The sequence below is a fragment of the Lolium rigidum genome, chromosome 2 (genome assembly GCF_022539505.1).
Source record: "Lolium rigidum isolate FL_2022 chromosome 2, APGP_CSIRO_Lrig_0.1, whole genome shotgun sequence".
NCBI classification, from domain to species: Eukaryota; Viridiplantae; Streptophyta; class Magnoliopsida; order Poales; family Poaceae; genus Lolium; species Lolium rigidum.
Window position 1 is genome coordinate 129,157,860 of NC_061509.1, and position 12,967 is coordinate 129,170,826.

Below are 12,967 nucleotides of genomic sequence, written 5' to 3' on the forward strand. Positions count from 1 at the left end.
ACCGCTCCCGACGTCAAGCGTTGGCCTTGTGGATTAGATAGCCACTACTACTTCGCTTCCGCTATTTGTGATGTTCGTTGATCAATAGATCAACTACTATTGTAATATTGGATCACGTGATCTACTCTTGTAAGACGATTATGTGTTGTAATAAATGATGACTCTATGATATTCAACTATTATGTCTCGCAACAACAATATTCCTGGGATTGCGATGTATGGCATAATAGGCATCCGGATTTAAAAATCCGGGTGTTGACAAGTTGGTATCGAGCCATTGTTTGACCTTAGGAGACCCTAGTTAGAATGGACGTTATGAAAAACCTAAGTTCAAAAACAAATGAAGTGAATATTTTTGGAAAAACTTAGTCACTTTCGTATCTTTGAGATCTTGTTAAAAATAAGAAGTCATGCTCTTCTTTATAAACCTACATAAAATTTTGACACACTTGTTCACTCTCTAAACTTACTCATCTAACTCCCTTTCAGATGGAGCCAACCAACGTCAAGTTTTACCAGCTTGGGAATGGCGGAGACTTGAGCTTCGAGAGGGACCTTGATGCCCTGTCGAACTTTCTTGGACGCCCCCATCCCGAGTTCCACGGAGTTGAGGTCAACGACCAGCACGGTGGGGAGCTTCGGTGGGTGATCACCGCTGATCCGAGAGGCAAGATGGAGCCTCCTACTTCGAGAGGATCCTCTTCTCCTTCAGGGAAGGCAAGCTGGCTGGACGGACTGACACGTGCTCTTCAGGAAGCACTTGCCCGTCTATGCGGGCAGAATGAGGCCGCCATCCAGGGAGAGCGCTTTGCGCATCTCGCAAGGCGTGACTCCGATGGAGAACCCATGGACCTGCCGCTCCACCCTGAGCTGAGGCACCATGTGGATCACCCGGACTTCATGCTCGTTCCACACCCAGAAGGAGCTGGACAACTCGCGTACCTACGCCAACCAGACCCACATGGCCTTGGCTCATCATGCCGATGCTATCAAGCTGCTCGCCAAGGACCGCAAGTCACTCCGTCTGCAGCGTGCCAAGAATGCCGTTACCATCGACCACCTTCGCGCCCGGATAGTATCCTTGGAGGCCACTGTCAAGGCTCAAGAAGATCAGCTGAATGGGATGGATGAAGACGGTGAAGACATTCAGGGAGGAGAAGCCTTCCTGAGTGATGATGAGGACTTCGAGGAGGATGAATTCACTGAAGAGGAGGACTATGAGTTTCTGGAGGCCGGAGAGGATGGAATCATCCCGATCGATGTGGATGATGAGGATGAGTAGTTGCACTAGTTCACATGTGTAGGTGTGGGTATGTATCGGGATCCCCTGTATCGTAGAGCGGTGAATGGTTCTTAAAACCAACGGTGTGTTAGCTTTGTAATGTTTGATGTTTGGTATGAATGAAAAAGTGTTGTTGGTTGTACCCCCTCGACACTACTCAAGTTTTGAAACTTTTAAAGTTTATCTCAAACAAACCATAGAAATTCCCCGCTTATCTTATGATCCACCTTATTATTCAAATGGCCCCTCCTACCCGCAACAACCCCCGTGCCCAAGCCAACCAGATGCACCTTGAGCACGCCAAGATGACTGACACCATCAACATCCTTGCCATGGAGCGCAAGGCACTTCGTCATCAACACGCCAAGAAGGACTACCTCATTGCTCGCCTCCGCGTCGAATAGCATCACCGGAGCAGCTCATCTCAATACCCAACCATGCCCCCGAGAGGCAAGTCCACTGTGACTTGCTATGAATGTGGTGTTACGGGTCATTACTCTAAAAAGTGCCCGATAAAAGCCGCCAACAATGCCCCAAGGACTGGAAGCAATGCTGTACCCATTACGCAAAAGGACAAGTCAACGGTAACCTGCTATGAATGTGGAATTGTGGGTCATTACTCCAATGAATGCCCCAAGAAGCTTGCTAGGACTGCCTTCAATACCGCTGCAACTGCCCAGCAGCAGCGCTGTGTCGCAACTGGAAGGAAGTTTGCCCCAAACTACCCACACAACCGCAACGGTCGTTACTACCGCTTGAATGCCACTGAAGCTCAGGAAGCACCACAGACCATGCCAAGTATGTCTTCCTGTTAATAAAATGCTCAATCTCTCTTAGGAACCTAACTTTTCTTAAAATCTCGGGACGAGATTTGTTTAAGGGGAAGGGTTTGTAACATCCCAAAAATTCAAAACAAAACAAATAAATTTCCCTTGTTCCAAATTTTGGAACCAACAAAAACTTTTATTAAATGAAGTATGATACATGGTGATCTTGTTTAATTCTTGTGCTATTGCATGATTGATTGTTATAGTAGTTTGAAATAACCTTAAACCCAAAAACTCACCCCTCTTTCCACCATCCTAGCTAAAATAAAATAAAAGAAAATTAAATAAGAAAAAGGTATATGTGCCTATGGTTATTTTTACAAATCTTTACCCTAGACCTTTCTACTTTGTTTAGAGGTTTGGAAAACCTTCATACATTCTACCTAGCACCTATCAAACCAAATCCAAAGTGAAACCAAAGAAATTACAAAGAAACTAAAAATGCCATAGAGGCATATGAGAGTAAAATGCAAATTTATGAATTTGGGAACCTTGACCCTAATATTTGTTATGAATGGTGGGATCACTCCTATATACCATTTCAACACTCAACCACACCATTTGGGTCAAACCAAGTCAAACTAAAACAAAAATGCAACATATGCATAAAGGCATATGTGACACATAGCCATAATACTCAATTTTTGCCCTATGACTTTAAAACCTTGACCAAAGGATGTGAGACCATCTCTCAACCTCATATAGCACTAAATGGACCCTAACCCATGTCCAAGTGAAGCAAGACCAACCACTTACAAGCTTAGTAAAATTTTGACACCTCATCTCTTATGTGTTATGGCCATTTTTGCAACTCTTTGACCAAGACCTTTTGAATTGGGTTCAATGATCTTAAAATGTTTCTAAACTAATAAGAACCACATTAGAGTCAACAAAAGTCAAATTCTTTGGAGAGAATTCAAATGGTAAGATAATTCCAATTTTTACTCACATACACTAAGGGCAATTTTACAAATCTTCATATGAGGCCACCATTGCTTGCCCTATGGATTCTAAAACTCTTATATAACTCAAACTAACACAAGTGCATCAATGAAACCAAAATCAAATGGAGAGATTTCAAATGGTGAGAAAATTCCCTATTTCACTTACATACACCATATGCCAATTTGCAATTCCTTAACCTAGGCCACAATTGCTTGCCCCATTGCTTCTAAAATACTTATATGTGATAAACTAACACTTTTGCATCCTTGAATCAAGAATCAAATAGCAAGAAATCAAGATTTCATCATACATATGATAATGGTCACTTAACCCAAAATTATTTTCTTCACCTCTTTACCTCTCTCGTAATTCTCAATTCTTAAACTAAGCAAGGTCAACTAAAGCCAGGTCATCCAAGACCATGTCAAGGTGAGTACTTTTCATGTTGACCACCCTCCCTAAAGTTGACTAGGTTGACCAGAATAAAATTGACAAAAGGGGATCAGAGAAGAAAAACTAGATCACCTCAAATTCAAAACTCTGCATTTCTTTTCCAATTTGAGTGCCACCACCACCAAAACCTCTCATTAATTATATCTTTAGGATTCACCAAAAAGAATTTCAAAATTCGACAAAAAAGTTCATGCGGCCATTTTCACAAACACTTGGCAGGCAGTAATTCAGAAATGTGTTACACTCTATTGTCCAGCAGTTTCTTCACTAAACCTATTTAATCTTGTGATCATGAGCTACTCCTAGATCCCCTGCATCATCCCTGTACCTGCCCTGGTCGATTAAAGTGAGAGAAGGGAGAGGAAAATCCTAAAACAATGCATGCCGTGGCCATGCCGGCCACCTTTGTGCAACCCTCTCCCTGGCCTCTCCCTCGTCGTTTCTTCTTGTCCTGGAGTATCCCTGCAACACAAGGACACAGGAGGTACCCGGCCCAGCCTCGCCAAGCCACGGTATTGGCCGGAACGCGCTCGCCCAAAACCCGCCGGATCATGCCGGCACGCGCGGTGATCGCGCTCCGGCCACGCAAGGACGCACCGGGACGCCCAGCACTTGATCGCCGCCGTCCTCCTCCCTGCATCCCTACCGCCGTGTCGAGTAGCCACTCCACAACCTCTAGCGCCTAGACACACTCAAGCACTCGCGAAGCATGGTCACCATCGTCCTCGCCGTCGACGTACGGCGAGTACCGTGATGATAACTGGACGCGCTCGAGCGATCTCTTTGTCCCTTCTCTGCGCCGGCCTAGCTCTCGAGCACCGCTAGGACGACGCCTACCCACCGCCGTCCTCGCCTTGCCCTTTTGCTCGCCACGGAGCCGCGCCATGGCCGCGCCCTTGCAGCACTCCGCGGCACCCCTCGACGCTATAAATAGAGGCCCTCCCCGGACGCTATCTTCACACCATTCGACTCCCCTCTCACCACGGATCATCCTCACCACCTTAGCTCGATCGATTACTGCCGGAGACGCCGCAATTTCAAGATCGGAGCCGCCGGAGCCACGACATCACCGTCGACGATTGGCGCCACCCCGAGCTTCGCCATCGCTACCAGCGCTGCCTCGAGCATCCTCGACAACGTCGCCTCGCCACCAGTAGAACACCGCGGGAACCCTGGTAGGCCCTCCGACCCCCTTCTGCCGCCGTGACCTCGTCGGAATCCCGCCGGGGACGACGATGCACACACGCCGTTGATCGCTGATCTAATCTGACGGCCTAGCTCGCTCGTACCGCTTCGGCGTGTTATGAGGCACTGACGGGTGGCCCCCACCTCGTCAGGCAGCCCACTCGCACCAGATGCGTGCTGGGCCGCGCAGTGAGGTTTTAAACCGTTTCGGCCCAGTATCGTTTCCCGCCCAAGCCCAAGTTTCGAATTTAGTTTAAATCTGAAATCAAATTGTTCTGCAGATGCTTTAGTAATTTTTGAATAGTTTGAAAACTACCAAACCAAATCTAGCAAACTTTATACCGTTGGAAAGCTCATGAAATTATCTAGCTCATGCCACTGGCCTCACCTCCATGTTCGAAATAGATTTAATCTGATAAAAAAGACAAGACAGGGACTTTTGAACTTTCAAACTTTATTTAAATTTCAACCAAAACAGATTTTGAAGTGTTTCCAACTCTAATAAATCACAAATGATGTCCTCTAATTGATTATGCAATAATATAGATATGTTGTTTGTATGATCATGGACTAGATCAAATAAAATGGCTATGTAGTCATTTCTAGAGCATTTTTTTAAAGTAGAATTCAAACTCAACCCTAACATGAGATTTACCTCTCATTTAAGTTTTGATCCTAAGTACTAATAACCAGGGGGAATGACTTAGGCTAATGAACCCTTGAGAATTATTACTTAGAGATTTTAATTCATTTAGATGTTAAGTATTAAAACTATGTGAAGTGTAGCACTTCAATTAAATGAAACCCACATATAATAGATATGAAATGTTGACTTTTGGGTCAACCTATATTTCATACCTTATTAATATATGGAGAGATTAAATCTTAATTTTAGGTAATGCAAAGAAATGAATTCTTTAAAGACCTCCATTTCAAATTTTAGGAATTTAAATCTATGAGGTGTAGCACCTCATTTAAATCATTCTCACAAGTAATATTAAGTAATGTGATGACCCTTGTTGCTTGGTCTCATATTTGCTCACTTAAGAATATTAAATGATTGCCATAGTAGCATTTAAATGGTTCCAACTAATTATTAAATCTTATGAGGAGTATCCCTCTCATTTAAACCTTTGTCTCAAGTAATTCTACATGAGGTAGAGACCATGATCTATTAACTCTCATATGGAATTATTTGATCACTACTATGTTGGTATTAAATGGCATGAGGTGTATTCCCTCATTTAAATCATGTTTCTCAAATAATAAGTGTGAAGTGTTGACCTTAGTCAACATGTGCTCATACCTTAGTATTTGAGGAAATTAAATCGTAACAATATTTAATGAGAGGAGATTAGTTCTCCAAATAAATAAATAGAAACTTTAATTAATATTGTAATGAGAGGAAACTATTTCCTCCAAAGCATTAAAGAGTTATACTAATAAATAATTATAATGAGAGGAAATTATTGTTTTATTTAAAACAAAGTAAATCACCATGCTAATAAGATGTGATGCTAGCATAGGCTTGTGTGAATCTTTGGTGTGTTTAGTCTAGCATGCAAGTTTTGTGTGGTGATTGTATCCTCGTATTCGTTTATAGACGCTAGTACCGAAGGCTACGAAGGGGACGACGAGAACATCTACGGAGAAGAAGGAGGAACATTTTGATCCATACACCAACCAAGGCAAGCTAATATTCTTGCAAGATACCCTAAGGCAAAGCTCTACAAGAGCAAGGCCTCATCCCCATTTAATTTATGCTTAATGATCCTATCCCAAGTTTTTACCTTACAAGTTTTTACTTTACAAGCTTTTCTAAAGTTTGTTTATCAAAGTTTACTTTTTGATTCATGATTCACTTGGTTTAGATATGGAGTAGGGCAAGAGCATCAAAGTTAGCCTAGAGCAAGAAAAGCTAGTTAGCACCCCTCATGACTAGTTGCTATTGCTAAATAAATAAAATTGACTACTCTAGATGGGATCATATGAAATGAAATGACTTTGAAAACCTTGGAATGATGATTCATTCTATTGAAAGATTTTGAAGGTGAATATGACTGGTGAATGACTTGGTGAATTTTACGAAAGCTGATGGTTGGGTTCGGATGCGATACCATTCCAATTTACAAGTACCCCCACAATACCTGATTATGGGTAGGGCTTAACCGGAAATTTATGTGTCTTAGTATGGGTTCCCTCTAAACAAACGTCATCGGGGTTATGCCAAAAGCTGCCTCCACCACAACACAAAAGAAACGACGATAAAGATGAGGTGAATGTCCGGCCCAAGCCCTGTGCGGTTCCGGGTTGACTGCGGTTTTCACCGGGAGGCCAAGCTCATGGGGAGAGGTGCTCATACTAGGTTATGTAAGTAAAAGGTTATGGTTGATGATCCGCGTATCGAGTTACGATTATTCGGGGTTACCCACGACGGATGTAATCAAAAGTTGTGGCACAAGTGTACAACCTCTGCAGAGTGTAAACCTATTCGAATAGCCGCGTCCACGGTTAAGGACGGTTGGAAAGGCCATACTTGTTCCGTCATCAGACCATTTTCAAAAATGTGACATATGACTTGTGTTTTAAATTTTGAAAGGTGAAGGGTGGATTTGAATTAAAAATACAACCGAGTTGTGGGAATGACACTAATGTTCCCACTTGAGTTAGTCTAGTGATTCAAGCATCTTTACTAAATGTTTATGAAATAAACTTGGCTTTATGCAAATAAACCTAGAGCTTAGTATCCCCTTACTAGAATTGATAGTTCTTACACTAGTATTAGTTTGCGAGTACTTTAAAGTACTCATGGCTTTGTCCCTGGCTATTCAAATGGCCAGACTTTGAAGGAGAACAACAGTACGAGGAAGATGGACAACAGGACGTCTACGACAACTAGGACCGCTCTGACGTCAAGCGTTGGCCTGTGGATTAGATAGCCACTACTACTTCGCTTCCGCTATTTGTGATGTTCGTTGATCAATAGATCAACTACTATTGTAATATTGGATCACGTGATCTACTCTTGTAAGACGATTATGTGTTGTAATAAATGATGACTCTATGATATTCAACTATTATGTCTCGCAACAACAATATTCCTGGGATTGCGATGTATGGCATAATAGGCATCTGGATTTAAAAATCCGGGTGTTGACACTACGACTACACTAGTGCGCCATTGGTAATTAACTACTAGTGGAGCATCACTTTTCGGTGCGCCACTGCTATATCCTGTATAGTGGTGCGCCACTGTTAGCAATTTTACGGCTAGGCCTTTTTCTAGTAGTGTAGGTTTCTACTTCTGTTTTCGGCGCTATTGTGCGCGGCCATTGATCCGCAGTTTGTACCCACGCAGATGGACATGTGGCAGATGTTGGACAAGTTCCGCGCGGAGGTTGTCGACTCGTCTTCTGACGAGGAGTTCGATGAGTCCACGCAGACATTGACAACTACTGCGGCCTTCATGATCCACGAGTTCACCTCTAACCCGGGGCCGCAACACCGAGGCTCTGTGAAGGAGCGCTCCAAAAACCTGCCGCGCAACAGAGTGGAAGGGTAGGCCCGCCTCCACAAGGACTACTTCCACCTCACCAATCCGATCTTCCCGGAAAAAATGTTCCGGCGCCGATACAGGATGTCAAGGGACCTGTTCTTGGTCATTCTACAGGGCGTCAGAAACTACGACTCCTACTTTCAATGCAGGCGCAATGCAACAGGTGCGTTAGGCTTCACCTCGTACCAAAAATGCTCCGCGGCTATTCGCATGCTCTCATATGGAATGGCTGCGGATATATTCGATGAGTATCTTCGAATGGGTGAGAGCACCTGTCTTGAGGCCATGTACAGGTTTTGCCGAGCCATGATTGTCGTGTTCGGAGAGTATTATTGTAGGGAGCCAACTGTTGAGGATACAAGGCGCCTCATGTCTATCAACGAGTCTAGAGGCTTCCCAGGAATGATTGGCAGCATAGATTGTATGCACTGGCAGTGGAAAAACTGTCCATTTGGATGGTAGGGTGCGTACAGCGGGCATGAGGAGGGAAAAACTGTCATTCTTGAAGCTGTCATATCTCAAGATTTATGGATTTGGCATTCATTCTTTGGCATGGCAGGTTCCAACAATGACATCAATGTGTTGCACCGATCACCGGTTTTCAACCGGCTCATGCAAGGCAAAGCTCCCGGGTGAGCTATGAGATCAATGGAAATGCATATGACAAGCCATATTATCTTGCTGATGGCATCTACCCTGACTGGGCCACATTGGTGAAGACTGTCCGTAATCCAAACTCGGAGAAGACGAGAAGGTTTGCGAAGATGCAAGAGGCTTGTAGGAAAGATGTGGAGCGCGGGTTTGGTGTGCTCCAAACTCGGTGGGCAATTGTCCGTCACCCGGCAAGAACATGATCGCTGAAGACCATGCATGAGGTGATGACATGCTGCATGATCATGCACAACATGATCATTGAGAACGAGCGTCCTGATGGCCGCAATGAGAACCAATGGGATTTTCAAAGTGAGCTGGTTGCGCCACTTCCTGGAGCTTCATCTTGGCAGGACTATCTACATAGGAATGTAGAAGTCACTGACGAGAACGTCTCCAAACAGCTGCAAACGGATCTGATTGAGCATCAATGGACATTGGCTGGCCATGCAGATCATGCCTAGAGGAGTACTATCTTATTTGCATGCACACTTTTTAAAATTTAAATGTAATAACTATGACTTCGTTGGATATTATTTTGTTGTTTCGAAACTTCATATTTCATGCAAACGCGGAAATGCGTCGCGCCGCTGGAGCCACCCCAAGGTGCAAACGGACGCGCGGACAAAAACGGTCATTCTCGCGTCCGCCACGCGACGCAAACGGACATTTCGGACATCCGAAATGCGTCACGCGGAGATGCCCTAACCAAGCCCAGCAGCATAGGTGTGCGACCTGCACACAGCCGCACAGGGTCCAAATTTTGAGGGGCCCCGAATATTCAATTTAGCCTTACTAGGACAATACCCGTGCGTTGCTACGGGTAGACCACATGTCCAGCCCATGTATTTGAGAACCATTTTTATTATGAAATTTAAAATAATCATCAGAAATACATCTCTCTTATACATGGTCATGTTGAACTATGTTGTCGAGCTTAATCAGGCTGAAGCCTTGATTTATATGTTCTAAAATATATACAATTAATTGACTTTGCTCTGTATTTTTTTAGTCGTGGGGGATCACCTCGTCGGTCTGCAATTAATTGTAATTTTTTTGATTCTGAGGGATCACCATGTTGGTATAGTTTTCCTAAGAATCAGTATTTCTGGTTGATACCTTCCTCTTTTATTTATTTGTTCTGTCTAAAATTGTGTTTATAGTTTTATAAATCTTCCTATTTTTATGATTTATAAAAATAAAACTTATATGCTTCCATTCTATCTTTCCGTTTTCTAATTCTTTTTGGAATTAATTTTGTAAATGAAAAAATAGAGGCCAGCCCCCAACCGTGAATTCACACTATGTGGCCCAAGGCACCACGTAACCGACCTAAGCCAAGATGACAAGACGGAAAGACGGAAACCCTCCTGGATTTTTTTTAGGAAAATGATTGTGATCGAACCTCCGCCTACGTGGCGCTGCAAACGTGCGTAACAGCAGGGCAGGACTGGGCCCCCATCACGAAGCCTATCTTCTCCCGACGATTATTCTCCACTCCTTCCCTTTCTCCTATGTCGAGCACGGACATGGCCGCCTGCTGTTTCACGTTGTTGCTCCGCCACTGGCTGGCGCTGCCACGCCCTCATCCACCCCAGCGCGAGCTCTGCAAATCGCCTCTCCCGCCGCTGCGTCTCCTCCTCCGCGCGGGACGCCCCGTGGCACCCAACCGCCCTCCATCAAGAACAACGGCCGGCGCCGCCCTCACGCGCCGCCGCGCGCATTGACCTCCGTCTCGGCCTCCTCCGCGCGGAATATCTCCTCTGCTTCCGCTCGCTGAAGGGTGTCCATCGGATCGAGTCCATATATCCCTGCCTCGCTCCTCTCCCCAATCCCACGGCCGGTTAATATGACTCCGGCCAGCCGCCGCAAGCCCAGCCTCTTCTCCGTGATTTGCTTCCGGTCTGATAATTTGCTCTAGTATAATATTTCCTTTCTCGTTAATCTCCATTCCCATCTGAGCCATCCGAGTCTTTCGCTCCCTTTGATCTTTAGATCTTACACTTGTTGCTTTGGCTTGTTGACATCCAAAAAATCTGTGTATATGAACTGGCCAAATTCCACATGCAAAAGCGAGGTGGTACTAATGTAGATATCTCTTCAGATTCAGATATGGATTACGCTAATCGTTACCATGAGTGGGATGCGGAGCTGGGCCAGCAGCACAGCTCGTGGCCCATCATGGCCCGAGGGGCACAAAACAATCGGGGGAAATTCATCCGATTCCTAAAAAGAACTAAACGAACCGGTAAGCTATGTCATCGTGCAGTATTATGTGTTTTAGTGGAAGGGCAAAACGGTCCAAAAAAAGCGTTGACGAAACTTTTTGGCAGAAACCTTAGCTCCTTTATTATTAGGTATAGATAGGCTTGGAAGCCCATCTGGGTGCACTAACAGTGTGTCATGTAGCGCAGTCATACCGGCCTCAGTTGAGAGATGGACTCCCGATGGGAGTAGGCGATGGGTGCTCCTATACACCGACCGGGTCAGTCCGTACGGGGTGCCGCACACCCCGGACCCGGCGGCTGTATAGTGGGTCGGCCCAGCTTCTCGTTTTCTTTCCATTTATTGCTATTATTTTTAAAATTCGAATAGTTACGATGTTGAACAATTTTTGAATCTGAACATTTTTTGCATTAGAATATTTTCAAATTTGAACATTTTCGAATTTGAACAATTTTATATTTGAGAATTTTCCAAAATTGAACATTTTTAAATTTGAATATTTTTTAGGATTTGAACATTTTTCTAACTTAAACAATTTTCAAGATTTTTTTAGAATTTTATTTTTATTTTTTAAAAAATCTGCATATTTTCAAAAATATGAATTTTTAAAATTTTGATTTTTTTCAAAATCTTCACACTTTCCAAATTTTAGAATTTTAATTATTAAAATCTTTAAAGAAAATAAACAGGAAAACGTAAACATGAAAGAAAAATAAACAGAAAAAAGAAACATAACAGAAATTGAAAAAAGAACACCTAACTGGGCCGACTCGTACCGCATGTGCAGCGCTCGGTACCCACCGACCTGATCGGTGTATAGGATCTACCGCAGGCGATTAGCGTAGGCCCTCCTGAATTATGTCGATTGGTTAACTAGCGTCCAACGTCCAACGAGAGCCCTTCTAGTTATTGAGTATACAAAAACGAGACCAGTAGGGGAGAGACCCTGCGTTATCTTATTAAGAAGAAACTGTTGGACGCAACACATGCGGAGCTAGGGCTCGAACGCGGGTCGCGGGCAGCGCGCAACATAGCCACACACCATTAGCCATCTGGTCGATGCCCAGATCCTGTTATTAAAACGAGACCAGCAAGGGAGGAACCCTGCGACATTTTAGTAAGAAGAAACTGCTAGGCGCAACACCTGCAAGCTGGGGCTCGAACGTGGGTCACGGCCATCTGGTCGACGCCCAGATCCCTCTTATTGAGTAGACGAATTAAGTTCAAAAGAAAAGGCTATCAAGTAGACGATTCAGTTCAAGAAAAATAAAGCTATCAAGTACTCCATCTGATCATGTTTAATTGACGCTACATCTGTACGCACTTACTAAGCAAGTATGTGCGCACCAATCACGTTTATCTTTCCGGATCGGAGGCAGTAGACGATTAGCAAATGGAAAGCAGCGGAATTGAACATAGCTCTTATTTGACACTAAAATCTGTGGGCTGACCCATTTAGGCCTTGTTTGGTACTAGTGTTTTAGTGGGGATAATACTCTAGAGTATTGGGTGAATCACTTTGTCACCCAATCCCCACAAAACCCCATCCCTAATCCACTAGGTAGGGGTAGAGTATTGGGGATTGAAAAAATTACACTAAAATTTGGGGAAAAGTGGGGAAAAGTGGGGATTAAACTCACTCATACTCTATCACCAAACATGTATTGGGGATAAGTGGGGATTTGCAGTTTGGAGCGGATTATTCCCGCTAATCCCCACTAAAACTCTAGTACCAAACAAGCCCTTATTGACGGTTCCACTTTTTTGTGTTCGGATCCCCTGGAGTTGGCCACAACTCCACCGGGTGAAGTTGGATAAATCTCAGCCCTCCTTTTGTATCTA